This window comes from Castor canadensis, chromosome X (assembly GCF_047511655.1).
Source record: "Castor canadensis chromosome X, mCasCan1.hap1v2, whole genome shotgun sequence".
Classification (NCBI taxonomy): Eukaryota; Metazoa; Chordata; class Mammalia; order Rodentia; family Castoridae; genus Castor; species Castor canadensis.
This window is the reverse complement of record NC_133405.1, coordinates 142,766,342-142,781,654: the sequence shown is the minus strand read 5'-3', so window position 1 is coordinate 142,781,654 and position 15,313 is coordinate 142,766,342. Positions and strand designations below refer to the sequence as shown.

Below are 15,313 nucleotides of genomic sequence, written 5' to 3'. Positions count from 1 at the left end.
ACTATTCTTTTTTTGAGATAGGGTCTCCTGGATCTGTTTGTCTGGGGATGTCTTTAAACCTGATCCTCCTAATCTCTGCCTCCAAAATTTAGGATTACAAATGTGAGCTATGGGGACCTGGCTAGTAGTAGAATGATTTATGTAATATCTGTACCTTCCATTCTGTGTGGCACAAATGAGTATGTAGACATATCCTGTTATGGGGGAACTCTGGCAAGCCAGAAATCTACTTTTATCCTAGTTATTTACATTTAATTGTCAATTAAATTTTTTTAGTTAAAAATGTGCTTTTAGCTGGACAGCAGTGACTCACGCCTATAATTCTAGATGCTCAGGAGGCAGCGATCAGGGACTCTTAGTTCAAAGCAAGCCCAGGAAAACAGTTTGAGACACCCTATCTTGAAAAAACATCACAAAAAGTGGAGGCAGAGAGGTCCTGAATTCAAACCTCAGTGCTGCCAAAAACAAAATGATAAAAATGTGCTTTATGCACCATCTTTGACTTTTGTTAATTAGAGAAGTAGATACTTCTGTTAATACTGTGGCAGTTGGTTATATGTTGTAATTAGTGTGTTAACAAGAGTATAGTCCTTGTAGAGCATTTGGTAACAACTTTTCCTGATACTAAATGTCATCACTTAACCAGCCTTCACAACAAAGGACAGTGCTGTAAATAAAGAATTCTTTGTCTAGAATTTTCAGTTTTGTTAACAGTTACATTAAAGTATTCTGGAAAATAAAAAATGAATCAGCACTCTGTCTCAATGATCTTGAATGAAACTAATAGTGCTCATCAAAGACATACTTAGGTACGAAAAATTTTTAGGCTATTCTAGCCCCTGGACACAGTGCTCTCTGGAAGTCAGATATGATCCAGTCTGCTTTTGCAGATTAATTTTTTAGTTTTCCAGCTGATATTTGTTAATCCTGTGTTTATTTAAGTTCTAAAGTCTAAAACTATATTTTCTGGGAAAACTAAATCTATAATGAAATGGTGGAAGGACAATTACTGAACAAGTGAAAACTTTTAACTGTTCATACTGTCCTTCCAGTATGAACATAAATATCTAAAAATAAAAAATACCTATTTTTGCAGTATTGGTGATCAAATCCAGGGCCTCAGGCATGTCAGGCAAGCAGTGTACCACCAAGATACATCTTCAGCTGCCTCCTAGCTTTATTTTAAACTTAAGCCTAATATAATGAAATGACTCACTTTCTAACATCTAAACTAATTTTTGAAATCTGCGTTTCTTTGCTTAATTACAATAATATAGATAAGATCTGAAATAATAATAATACTTATATTTTTCATTTTTAGGCTGTTCACTGCTACGAATCTTTAATAGTAAAAGCTGAAGGAAAAGTGGAATCTGATTTCTTTTGTCAATTAGGTCACTTCAACCTCTTATTGGAAGATTATTCAAAAGGTAACGGGTTTTGCTTTTTAAATTTCTGCTTGACTTATACATTATGTAATTCTGATGTTTTTTGTTTTTTTGTCACCTCACTTGCTACTATTTTTTTATATTCTTTCTAGAACCTCGTAAACTTAGTAAGCAATGAGAAAGAAGGTACAGTAAATGGAAATGAAAAAATGTAACTATAAACATTCAGTGAATTTGATGATGCAATAAAACAACATCCTGCTTACTGAAAATTCTGTCCCTGGTCTGGATGCCAATTTACAAATAGTAAGGGTAGAATTTCAGAGAAAAAGATATGAAGGTTTATTAATTTTCCAGGCAAATAAATGAGGACAGTGGATTAGTGTGCTAAATCTGAAGGGAGAGGTGGTTTATAGTAAATCCCAGGAGTTTGGTGCTTCATAGTGTGATTATTTCCCCTCTTGTTAGCACTTGTCTCAGAAACTTCATGTCCTGTTGACATACAGTTTTTTGTAGTCAGACACATGGTGGTTCAGCAGGTGGCTAAAATAGTGTTAATCTTGAATTCCCTAGCATTGGAGAAGAAAGAGAAGAAATAAAGAAAACTGAAACTTGAGCCATTGAGTAAAGCAAGTTGGCTAGAGAGATGATTTAGTTATTAGGCAAAAAATTTATAAGCTGTAAGCACCTTGTAGGTATCTTTTCTTCTTATTGTATATGTGTATTGCTATTTTTGTTTGCCCTGTAAAACATCCATGTTCCCTTAAATCTTACCATAGTAAAAAGAGTGCATGTTTGGTATTTTGTCTGTGTATTCAATTATGAGTGTCTTGGGAAAAAAGAAGTACCATTTTTCATTTTTGTTATTGATTTCCTTTTTTTTTTTTTTTTTTTTGGTAATACTAGGATTTGAAGTCATATATACAAATGTGAATATCTTGGGAAAGAGAAATACTGTTTTTTGTATTTGTTCTCGATTTTCTTTTCTTTTTTGGCTGCACTGGGAATTTGGGGTTTGATCTTAGGGCTTCATGCTTGCTAGGCAAGCACTGTTACCACTTGAGAAATTCACCTGATCTTTGTCTCCTGACTAGCTAGGATTATAAGTGTGAGCTATCTGTGCCTAGTAAGATCTGTGAGTTTTATGGTACCAATCTGTTTCCTAAGGCTGTTATATGTTCAGCATATTAAAATCGCATCAGACATCTTCTCCCTATACTGATTTTTCTACAGTAAAGAAAAAACTATGAGCAAGAACATTTTATAACTTTTTGATGGGTGTAAATATCTTGGAGGAGATGTTATGGTTTCTGGCAAGTGTGGCTACTGAGAACAATTGACTTAATTATGTTTGGATGACTGTTGGGGACTGGGAATGAAGCTCACTGATATGAAGCTTGCCTAGCATGTCAGAGAACCTGGGTTCCATCCTCAGTGCTAAACCCTCCAATATAAGATCTCCATTTTAGTTCAAACATGTGCCTATAAATGAAAGCTAAAAAAATTTTTTTAAAAACATAGTGCTCTTGGCCATCAAAGTTCAATGATAATGAGTTGAGATGGCCAGTGGCTCACACCTACAATCACAGTTACTTGGGAGGCTGAGATTGGAAGGATTAAGGCCAGCCTGGGCAAATAGTTTAAGAAACCCCATCTCCAAAATAACCAGAGCAAAATGTATTGAAGGTCTGACTCAAGCCTTAAGAGTACTTACTTTGTGAGCACCTGCTTTGTGAGCACCTGCTCTGCAGTTCAAACCCCGGTACCACAAACAAACAAAAACTTCAGTGATAATGAATCAACAATATATTTGAAATAATGTGCCTTTAATCACAAACACATTAAACAAAGTTACATATTATTCAGTTAATGAAAAAGTCGTGATCAGAGGCTAATAGAGAGTTAATCCTGTATTTCTGTTTAGGAGAAATGGTTCAGTATTTGCTAAGTATAATTGGGAGTTCTAGGCCAGAGACCCTACTCTCTGAGGTTCCACATATCAAGTCCGGCCACTTAGGAGTAATGGTGAAGGGCAGAGAAAAACGATTTAATGCAGCACTGGCACACTGTGGGAAGAGGCAAAGTGAGCATTTCAGCCCATCTGTGGAACATAGACATGAGCTTTTGTTTAAATAGAGGAAATACTTGGGTAGGAGGCAAAAGATACAGATAATTAAAGAATCCCAGGTAAAATGTGGCCTGGTTGATCATTATCAATGGATTGGGATTGAGAAGTTGTTTTATAGCCATCATGAAGATAATGAAGATAGTAAAGACATTAACCGTCAGCACTTTCCTTCCCGGCTTCCAGGGGAGAGGAAGACTCTGAGTAAAGGAGACAGATGCAAAATAGAGGCAGAGATGCAAAGCTTTTACTGTGTTTTTAGTTTTTAGTTGCTGTTTGGACACTTGCAAGCCAATGTGAAGAGTCAATACTTTTTGGTAATAACAGCTAAGTCACTGTTAGAAAAGTATAGGTAAAGAGTGATGTAGGTGAAAAATGGTAGAGTATGTGGATTTGTGCTATAATATTTTGTAGTGTTGATAGTACTATTGCCCAATCAAATTTTCCCTTTAAAAAGATTACAAAACATTTAAAATTTAAAATTTGGAGTATACTTGGTCTACCATATATTTCTAGTCCAATGGCATGTGTTAGTCTTCCCATGTAAAAAGTGTTTCTGCATTTATAATTTAAAACTTTAGAATTCCTCTACAATGTTCTGTTACTTATGGAAAATATTTCCTTATTGGGCATTTTGGTTCTTTCTTTTTTTTTGTAGGTGTGCTATTAATACAATCATAATGAAACACAAATTATTTTCATATTTTTGGAGGCAAAGTTATAAGAATACACACAACACATATATATTCAAATGCACTTTTTTTTTTTTTGGTGGGTCTGGGATTTGAAATAGAGCCTCGTACTTGCAAAGCAGGCACTCTACCATTTGAACCACATCTCCAGTGCATTTTACTTTGATCATTGTGGAGATGGCAACCTTGAAAACTTTTTGCCTGGGCTGGTCTTGAACCACAATCCTTCCATTTCAGGTTTTCTCATGCTTAGGATTACAGATGTGAGCCACTAAGTGCCCAGCAATTTTCAAAGTTATTTATGTCTGCCCTTTTTCCCTTTCTCCTTCAGAGAGGTTGTTTCATAAATTCTATATAATGAAATTCTTTTGCGTTCTGCAAATTCTCTGACTACTTAAATGATTTTTTGAAAAACAAATGAATTAGTTTACATTAACTTTTCTCTTTGGGACAAAGTTCTGTGTGTTTGACAAATGGTAGTTAGGTATTAAAGTATCATTATGTATTATAATACATATTATACTGTCATATAGAATAATTTTACCACTCTAACAATCTCTGTACTAGTACCATAATTGAGTACGGTAACTTCACAGTACATTTTGAATTCATTCAGCCATTTTCTCTTCATTCAAGCCTTGGCAAAATGGATTTGTTTTTTTCTGTAGAATATCATATAGATGGAATCTCATAATATATATGAGAAATATAGTGGAATCTTATAGTAATATATACATATAAATATGTATCCTTTTTAGGCATGTTTGTTTTACTAGCAATCCTTTGTATGATTTGATAACTTATTCCCTTTAACTGAGGAATTATTTCATTGTGTGGATGTAACATTGTGTTTGTTGTTTATCATTTAAAATAAATACCAGTTAAATGTTTGGTATTAATTTTAAGACCCAATCATATCCTTTAGTACCATATGGTGTTAGAAGTAATAAGGCATTTGAATATAAAATCCTTCCTAAAATATAAGTATTATGAAGATGCCTACAAGACACCAATAATATATTTGCAGGCTTAGTGGAGAAAGTAGCATTCAGTTTATGTATCATGAAAGGATATAAGGAAATGGTGTTCCACATTGGGCCTTAAAGGATAAATAGGATTTTGATAACAAAAATGTGAAAATGAATGCTTTTAGACCTAGTGAAAAACTATTGAATTTTTTTGTGGGGATTTGAGTTGTATTTTAGCCATATTTCGGAGAGCTATGCTAGGTAATAGTGTGTGGATTAAATCTAGTAGATAATGATAAACTGTGCAAGTAATAGTTTAAGTGAAGAATAATGATGAATTTCAACTAATGAGGCAGCAGAAATCCAAGGGAATGGGGTATGTGTGAGGAGTGTTGTGAACAATTTATCTGATATGTTACTGTGATGAAGTTGAGGAATCTGGGATGACTATGGGTAGATAGAGTCATTTTAGGAACAGTGAGTCCAAAGGCAATTTTTTGCTGGATGGAAGAAGGAATACATTAAATGTTTCACTCTCTATATTCAGACTAAATGACTATTTGTTTCAATGTAATTCTAGCTACTTGGGAGTCTGAGATTGGGAGGATCATGGTTTAAGGCTAGCCCTGGCAAATAGTTTTTGAAACCCCATCTCCAAAATAACTAGAGCAAAATGGATTGAAGGCAGGTTCAAGCAGTAGAGTGGCTGCTTTGCAAGCTTGAAGCCCTGAGTTCAAACCCCAGTCTCACTAAAAAATAAAAACAACAAAAAATTAACAATGGTACCATTGTTTGAGGCTTCATATTCTTTTTGTATCTACCAAATCTACATTCTTTTTTTTTTTTTTTTTTTTTTTTTTTTTTGTGGTAGTGGGGCTTGAACTCAAGGGCTTCACCTTGAGCTATTCCACTGGCCTATTTTTGTGACATAGGGTTTTTTGAGATAGGGTCTTGTGAACTATTTGCCTTGGCTGGCCTGGAACTATTATATTATATTATATTACTATTATTATATTATATTACTATCAGTTTATAATTTCATTATTCATATATTGTATCATCTGGGTAATCTTTATAATATTCTTTTTTTAAAAACTCATTTATTCATATCTGACCCATTGTTTGGGTCATTTCTCCCCCTGCCCCCTACCTCCTCCCTCTCCCCTCCACCTCACTCGCTTACAGGCAGAACCTGTTCTGCGCTTTTCTCCAATTCTCTTGAAGAGTAGACATAAGCAATAATAAGAAAGACATAGCATTTTTGCTAGCTGAGATAAGGATAAGTATATAGAGAGATTCCTAGCATTGCTTCCATGCACAAGTGTTTTACAGCCCAAATTGATTCATCTCTACCTGACCTATTCACTACTTCCTGATCATCTTCCCATATTCACTTCTGTCGTTTTAAGGTTACTATATTAGCTCCTCTGCCGTGGGGATATCAAACAACTTGAAGTTTTGGGTTTCCTACCTATCCCCATACCTCCCGTATGTGCTCTCTCATTGTCATGTGACCCTAGTCCACCAACATTGCTGTATTTGTCCTAGATCTAAAGTCCACATATGAGGGAGAACATACGATTTTTGGTGTTCTGAGCCTGGCTAACCTCACTCAGGATGACGTTCTCCAGTTCTATCCATTTACTTGAGAATGATAAGATTTCATTCTTCTTCATGGCTGAGTAAAACTCCATTGTGTATAAATACCACATTTTCTTTTTTTTTTTTTTTTCATTTTTCTTTTATTATTCATATGTGCATACAAGGCTTGGTTCATTTCTCCCCCCTGCCCCCACCCCCTCCCTTACCACCCACTAAATACCACATTTTCTTAATCCATTTGTCAGTAGTAGGACATCTTGGCTGTTTCCATAACTTGGCTATTCTGAATAGTGTTGCGATAAACATGGGTGTGCAGGTGCCTTTGGAGTAACTTGTGTTGAATTCCTTTGGGAATATCCCCAGGAGTGGGATTGCTAGATCATATGGCAGGTCTATGTTTTAGATTTTTAAGAATCCTCCAAATTTTTTTCCAGAGTAGTTACACTAGCTTGTATCCCACCAGCAATGAATGAGAGTTTCTTTTTCTCCACATCCTTGCCAACAACTGTTGGTGGTGTTTTTGATGATGGCTATTCTAACAGGGGTGAAATGACATCTTAGTGTGGTTTTGATTTGCATTTCCTTTATGGCCAGAGATGGTGAACATTTTTTCATGTGTTTTTTTAGCTATTTGAATTCCTTCTTTTGAGAAATTCTGTTCAGTTTAGTTGCCTATTTCTTTATTGGTTCATTGCTTTTGGGAATGTTTAGTTTTTTGAACTCCCTGTATATTCTGGTTATCAGTCCTTTGTCTGATGTGTAGCTGGCAAATATTGTCTCCCACTCTGTGAGTGGTCTCTTCAGTTTAGAGACCATTTCTTTTGTTGTGCAGAAGCTTTTAATTTTATGAAGTCCCATTTGTTCATCCTTTCTCTTAGTTGCTGAGCTGCTGGGGTTCTATTGAGGAAGTCCTTGCCTATACCTATTGCTTCCAGAATATTCCCTTCTCTCTCCTGTACTAACTTCAGAGTTTCGGGTCTGATATTAAGGTCCTTGATCCATCTTTAGTTGATACTAGTACAGGGTGATAAACGTGTCTAGTTTCAGCTTTTTGCAGGCAGATAACCACTTTTCCCAGCAACATTTGTTGAAAAGGCTGTCTTTTCACCATTGTATGTTTTTGGCACCTTTGTGAAAAAATAAGGTGGGCACACCTGTGTGGATTCATATCTGGGTCCTCTATTCTGTTCCACTGGTCTTCATGTCTGTTTTTGTGCCAGTGCCATGCTATTTTTATTGCTATTGCTTTGTAATATAGTTTGAAATCAGGTATTGTGATACCTTCAGCATTGCTCTTTTTGCTGAGTATTGCCTTGACTATTTGCAGGGTCTTGTGTTACCAAATAAACTTTAGGGTAGATTTTTCAATCTCTGTGATGAGTGTCACTGGGATTTTGATGGGAATTGTATTGATCATGTAGATTGCTTTTGGTAGTATAGCCATTTTTACTATGTTGATTCTACCAGTCCATGAGCATGGGATATCTCTTCACTTTCTGTGTAGTCTTCCTTGATCTCTTTCTTCAAAGGTTTGTAGTTTTTATGGAGGTCATTCACATCCTTTGTTAAGCTTACTCCTAGGTATTTGATAGATTTTTTTTTTTTTTGAGGTTTTTGTAAATGGATTTGTTTCCATATATTCTTTCTCGGTTTGTTTGTTTTTGGTGTGTAGAAAAGCTAATGATTTTTGTAAGTTGATTTTGTATCCTGCCACGTTGCTGTAGCTGTTTGCTGTAGGAGTTTTTGGGTAGAGTTTTTTGGGTCTTTAAGATCTAGAATCATGTCATCTGCAGATAGGTTTGTTTTGACAGTTTCTGTACCTGTTTGTATTCCTTTTATTTCTTCTTCTTGCCTAATTGCTCTGGCTAGGAATTCCAGTACTATGTTGAATAGGAGTGGAGATAGTGGGCATCCTTGTCTAGTTCCTGATTTTAGAGGGAATGGTTTCAGTTTTTCTCCATTAAGAATAATGCTGGCTGTAGGTTTGTCATATATAGCTTTTATAATGTTGAGGTACTTTCCTTCTATTCTTAGTTTTCTTAGAGCTTTTATCATGAAATGGTGTTGGATCTTATCAAACGCTTTTTCTGCATCTATTGAGATGATCAAGTAGTTTTTGTCTTTGCTTCTATTGATGTGCTGTTTTACACTTATAAATTTGCGTATATTGAACCACCCCTGAATTCCTGGGATGAAGCCAACTTGGTCACGGTGAATGATCTTTCTTTTATGTTGTTGGATTCGGTTTCCCATTATTTTACTGAGGATTTTCTCATGGATGTTCGTTTAGGAGATTGGCCTATAGCTCTCCTTTTTGAAGGTGTCTTTGCCTGGTTTTGGGATGATTGTTAATACTGGCTTCATAAAATGAGTTAGGCAGTGTGCCTTCCTTTTCTATTTCATGGAAAAGTTTAAGGAGACTTGGTATTAGTTCTTGTTTAATGGTCTGATAGAATTCAGCAGAGAATCCTTTAGGTCCTGGACTTTTCTTTTTTGGGAGACTCTTTATTGCTGCTTCAATTTCATTTTGTGTTATAGATCAGGTGATTAATACCCTCTTGGTTCAGTTTTGGATGGTCATAAGTATGTAGAAATTTGTCCATTTCTTCAAGATTTTCAAATTTATTAGAATACAGTTTGTCAAAGTAGTCTCTGATGATTTCCTGGATTTTGTGGTATTTGTTGTTATCTGCTCTTTTGCATTTCTGATTTTACTGATTTGGGTTTTTTTTTCCTCCTCATTTTAGTCAGGTTTGCCAGGGGTCTGTCAATATTGTTTATATATTCAAAGAACTAGCTTTTTGTTTCTGTGATTCTTTGTATTTTTTTTTGTTGTTGTTGTGGTTATTGTTGTTTCTATTTCAACAATAAAAATAAGAAATATTTTCTGTCCTGTTTGTTTTGGGACTTGTTTATTCTTGTTTTTCTAGGCGTTTGAGATGTAGCATTAGGTCATTGATTTGAGATCTTCCTGTCCTTTTAATATATGCACTCATGGCTATAAACTTCCCTCTCAGGACTGCCTTTGCTGTGTCCCATAGGTTCTGGTAGGTCATGTTTTCATTTTCATTAACTTCCAGGAACCTTTTAATTTCCTCTTTTATTTCATCAATGACCCACTGATCATTGAGCAATGTGTTGTTCAGCTTCCAATTGTTTGCATATTTTCTGCTGTTATTTTTGTTGTTGGGTTCTAGTTTAATGCGTTGTGATCAGATAGAATGCACAGAATTATTTTTATTTTCTTATATTTACTGAGGCTTGCTTTGTGCCCAAAGATATGATCAATTTTGGATCATATCCAAGAAGGTTCCATGGGCTGCTGAGAAGAATGTATATTGTGTGGAAGTTGGATGAAATATTCTGTAGACATCAGCAGGTCTGTTTGATCTACTGTGTGATTTAGTTCTAGAGTCTCTTTAGTGATTTTTTTGTTTGGATGACCTATCTGTTGGTGATAGGGGATATTAATGTTTCACACTATCACTCTGTTGGAGTCTGTATATGATTTTAGGTCCTTTAGAGTATGGTCGATGAAATTGGGTGCACTGATGGTGGATACAGATAGGTCGATAATTGTTATTTCCTTTTGGTGTATTTCCCCTTTTATTAGTTTGGAGTGTCCTTCTTTATCTCTTTTGATCCATGTAAGTTTGAAGTCTACTTTGTCTGAGATAAGCATTGCTATTTCTGCCTGTTTTTTGGGGCCATTGGCTTGGTAAATCTTCTTTCTGCCTTTCACCCTAAGCCAGTGTTTGTTTCTGTCAATGAGATGGGTCTCCTGTAAACAACAGATTGTTGGATCTTCCTTTTTAATCCAGTTTGCCAGATGGTGTCTTTTGATGGCGGAATGAAGTCTGTTAACATTTATTGTTAATATTTATAGGTATGTTGTAATTTCTGTCATTTAGTTGGTTTTATTGTTTAAGGTTTTGTTTGTGTGCAGCTGAATAAATGTTACTCTGTTCACCTTGAGCTACGCCACCAGCTCTATTTTTGTGAGCTGGGGTTTTTTGAGATAGGGTCTTGCAAACTATTTGCCTGGGTTGGCTTTGAACCGGGATCCTTCTGATCTCTAAATTAACATTCTTACTATAGAAATGCTTTGGTCATAATTTTGAAAATCAGCACATTATATTACTATCAGTTTGCAGTTTCATTATTCATATATTGTACCATCTGGGTAATCTTTAAAATTTTCTTTGAATTTCTATTTTTATTTACTTTTGTAGAAAAACCCTCATTTTCTTTCTTTTTTTTTTTCAACAAAATCCTGTTGTTTGAAGGGCTTAAGCAGTAGAGCACCTGTCTAGCAAGCATAAGGCTCTGAGTTCAAACCACAGGGGGGGAAAAAAAAAAATCCCGTCCTGTCCAATTATTTCTCTAGTTACATTTTAATCTGAGTTTTATTTGTATGGAGATATTTTCCTTTTAAGAATGGTGCTCATTTTTTAAAAATGTCTTCCTGTTAACATATTTGAGCACAAAATATGTCATTTTAAGTATACATTTCATTTGGCATTGGTTTTATCACAAGTATCACTATTTTCTTTTTCCAAAACTTTTTTTGTTAACTCAGACTTAACTATGCAATATATATATAAGCTATAGCTATTCATTTATTACACCCAGACATTGGTAACCTGTCTCTGTGAATTTACTTCATTTGTATAACTTGTATAAATAGAATCATATAATATTTGGTCTTTGGTGTTTGGTTCCCTTAGCATGCCTTTTAAGTGTTATCTGTGTTGTGCCATGCATCACAATTCTATTTCCTTTTTTTGGATGCACTGGGGCTTTTACTTGGGGCTTTCACCTTGAGCCACTCTACCAGCTCTATTTTTGTAATGGGGTTTTTCAAGATAGAGTCTGTTTGCCTGGCTTTGAATCATGATCTTCCTGATCTCTGCCTCCTGAGTAGCTGGAATTACAGGCATGAGCCTGTTTTCTTTCTTAATTTATAGTCTATTCCAGAGAAACTTCTATCTGTACTTGAGAAGAATATGTATTCTTGAGAAGAATATGTATTGTGTAGAGTTTTGATATGGGTATTTATTATACATGATTTTAACAAAATATCCCTCCCCCACCACAAAAATGTTGTTATGTGATATGCTGTTTCCTTGCCCTTGATTTTTGTGGAAATGTCTCCTAAAAAGCAAAAAATCAAGGTCAAAGAGAGTTCTCCAAGTCAAAAAGGCATGTAATGTGCTTTTTTTAAGCAATAGTGTAAAAAGTTAGATTTGTTGAAGGTGGTATGTATTTAGGAGGAAGAAGGTGAGTGATATTTGGGAAAGATAATTCAAGCATCTACAGTGCATTACTGCACTCTATGGCATCCTGAACATACTCAGTTTTTCCTCAACAACAGTCTCTTTGGAACTACATGCCTGCTGATACTACATCTACATTGTCTAGTTAATATTGCTATTCTGCTTTCCAGTGTTTGTTTTTGAACAACATTGTTATGTATTATTGGGTGTAGAATGATCAAGTTTGCAAATCTGATGGCAGATCATCTTATTTCTTCCTTTAATTATGTCAGTGTTGTTTCCAGTTTGTTTATGTTTACATTTGTAACTGTTAGACTGCAGAGAGGCATGCAAGGATGGTTGGGAGGCGGCATACCATCAGCATAGGCTTTAATTAGGAAAAGAGCCTGTATAGGGTCTTCAGCAAGAGAGCTAGAACCCACTTCCAGGTGTAGGTTTAGGGTAGACACAGAGGGGGCTGGCGGAAAAGTACCAGGAAAGTTGCTGGGTGGTAAGACGTACTTGTGGGTCACTAAAGAATGCTGTTGCTGGGCAACCAAGGAAGATAAATTGTGGTTAGGTCTGCTCAACTGTCCTTGGCACTCAGCTGGAGATAAAGGTTAACAACTGTTCCTTTGTCAGTCTTTGAGGTACTGTAAGGAGTGTCTCATTTAATGAGACACTTAAATGCCTGCCATAAATAAAATTGAAATGTTAGAATGGCTGACCATGGCAATGACCAGACCTCATTACAGGCTTTCATAAATTCTGGTCCTTAACTCATGCTAGTGTTGATGTTTTTTGGTCAAGAGGTTATAAACAGAAAGGATTATACAGCAGGCTTTATTTTAATACAGATTTACATTGCTCTGTTGCAGCTGCATCAAAGCATTCAAATGGCTTACACTTTTAGACTTTGTAAATCTTAAGAACAATAAATTGAAATCTTTGAGAGCTCACAGGTTGGAAAATGTACTAAACTGCACAGTGTCAGCTTTTTTTTAATAGTGCAGTATTAGTGTATTTTAATTGCATAGGTTTCCATTGTATTTATAGTCTTCTCTAAGCTAAATTTGGCCAAAGATGATCATCCACAACTAAAAATGCCTCTTCATTTGGGATTTTGTGGCCAGAATACAGTTATCTTTAATAGAGTGGCATAAGAAGTTGGTAACAATTTCTTAAAGTGCAATCGATTTTCAAGTGTATTGTGCCTTGTTCTAAAACTTTATTAAAGTAGGTGCACTTGACAGTATTAAGGTCATTTGTTACGATGCTATTTCAATCAGTATAGGTTTAGACTATTGTACATTTCTCCTCATACCTTTCTAGAAAGTACTTATTTTATTGCACATCTGTAAAATTTTCTATGTCTTGGGTGCGAGTCCTTAACTTCCTTAAACTTCCAGTCTTATTTTTTGTTTCTTGGATATTGTTGAATGCAGTTTGTCAAGGACACGAGTCTAAAATTTTATTTGGGACCATGGAGTGATAGATAAGAAGAAAACTGTTGTTTGCACATGACAGACTTTAGATCCTTTTTGCTGCTAGTTTGTGTAATATTTATTAAACACTTTGACAAATATTTATTTTTGTAAGCCTAAAAGTGATTCTTTGAAAGCTTAAAGAAACTTGACCAAAAGACAATGCAAAAACACTGGCACTTGAATGTTGAATGTCACCGTACGTGAAATAATATATTTCGGGGTAGTGTGAGCTTTTGATGTTAAGTCCAACTAACTTGAGTCAAATCATCCTGATCCGGCATTAGCTATAGTTTTCTGGCAAAATAGAGACAATTGGCAACTTGAAGTTAATATATGCCAAGGTTTTGATAATACTCTTTTAAGATATTAATGAAAAATGCTTCTATACACTGATAAAAGTGTCTGCATTTCTCAGAGGTTCTCTGAACTTTGTTTAGTTACATGTTTATTTGGTTCCTTTTTTAGTTACTGTCTGGCATATCTGCAGTGTTCAAACATGTGGTTATCTTTGTGTATTGCTGTAATCAGTGACTTTTACATTTGGTTTTATCAACAGCAATATTTTCAGTAAGTAGTAGATTTAACTTGCTGAATGTAAGCATTGAACTTCAAGTCACTGTAAGTTTAGTAGTTGCTTTATTGTATTAGTTTTAGATGCTAGCTCTGCATGTGCTAATGTTTACTCTGATTTTACAAAAATAAAAAGTTGAACAAAATCTTTTGCTGTAAGTTGTGGCTTAATATTGAGAAGTAAAATTGAACTTACACACTTTGAAGAATTGGAAATCTCATTACTTAGCTAACAGCTGAAGGTTATTTGTGAAATAACTCCAGAAGGTTACAGTCCAGAAAAATAATGACTTCTTATTATGAGTACCTGTATGTGTAGCATAGGTGAATATGATTGTTCCTTTAAGCATTTTGATTTTGAGTTGTGGTTGATTAGAGAAAAAAACTGACTTTTTAAAGTCTGTAGGCATAGCTCCAATAGTAAGAGTGCCTGCCTCACCAGTATGAAGCCCTGAGTTCAAATCCCACTTTGGCCAAAAAAAATCAGCTTTTTAAAAATTCCAAATAGTGTCAACAATTGCAGCAGGCCAGTGGTTAGCTAGTCATGAACTATCATTTATTAATTATCTAGCTTGGTCTGGGGGGTGGGAGGGTGTTGTTTTCTGTAATATGGGGATTTGAACTCAGAGCTTCATGCTTGCTAGGCAGCCTCTCTACACTTCAGCCAATCCCACAGCCCTTTGTATGTTGGATATTTTTAAGATAGTGTCATGGGACTGGCTTCAAACTATGATTCTACTAATCTCTGCCTCCTGAGCAGCAGGATTATAGGCAAGAGCCATAAGGTCTGGATTTTTGTTTTGTTTGTTTTTGTGATGCTAGGCTGAACCATTCTTTTCAAGATACTGTGTCCCGGAATTATTTGCCAGGGCTGGCTTCCAATTTTCTCTTGATTATGCCTCCTGAGTAGCTAGGATTACAGGCATGAGCCACTGACACTCAGCTTAACATAGTTACTATATATGGTGGACAAACTGGTCTAAGATTGTTAAAATCTAAATTACATACCATTTTTTTTTTTTTTAGTCAATTTAAATGTCCTTTTCTGTAGTTCTTATAGCTGGCTTCTTACCACTGCAAAGGGTAAGCCCTGTTCCTAACTTTGGGCAGTGTATATTGCTTTTTCTATACTGGAAGTCAGTACATTTGGTTTGGTTTTTTTGTTTGTTTGGTTGGTTTTGGTTTTTGGTGGTACTGGGGTTTGAACTCAGGGCTTCACACTTGCT

At 35.4% G+C, this 15,313-nt stretch overlaps 1 protein-coding gene across 10 annotated transcripts in view; it reads left to right on the top strand.

Annotated features, from left to right (window-relative positions):
• Positions 1 to 15,313, top strand: part of LOC141410420 (ATP-dependent RNA helicase DDX3Y) — a 1,065,346-nt gene that overhangs the window by 54,553 nt on the left and 995,480 nt on the right. For all 10 annotated transcript variants that reach the window (XR_012444343.1, XR_012444341.1, XR_012444349.1 and 7 more), the window contains exon 19: positions 1,322 to 1,430. The gene's annotated coding sequence lies outside the window, so the exon portion shown is untranslated. The remainder of the gene's footprint in view (positions 1 to 1,321; positions 1,431 to 15,313) is intronic.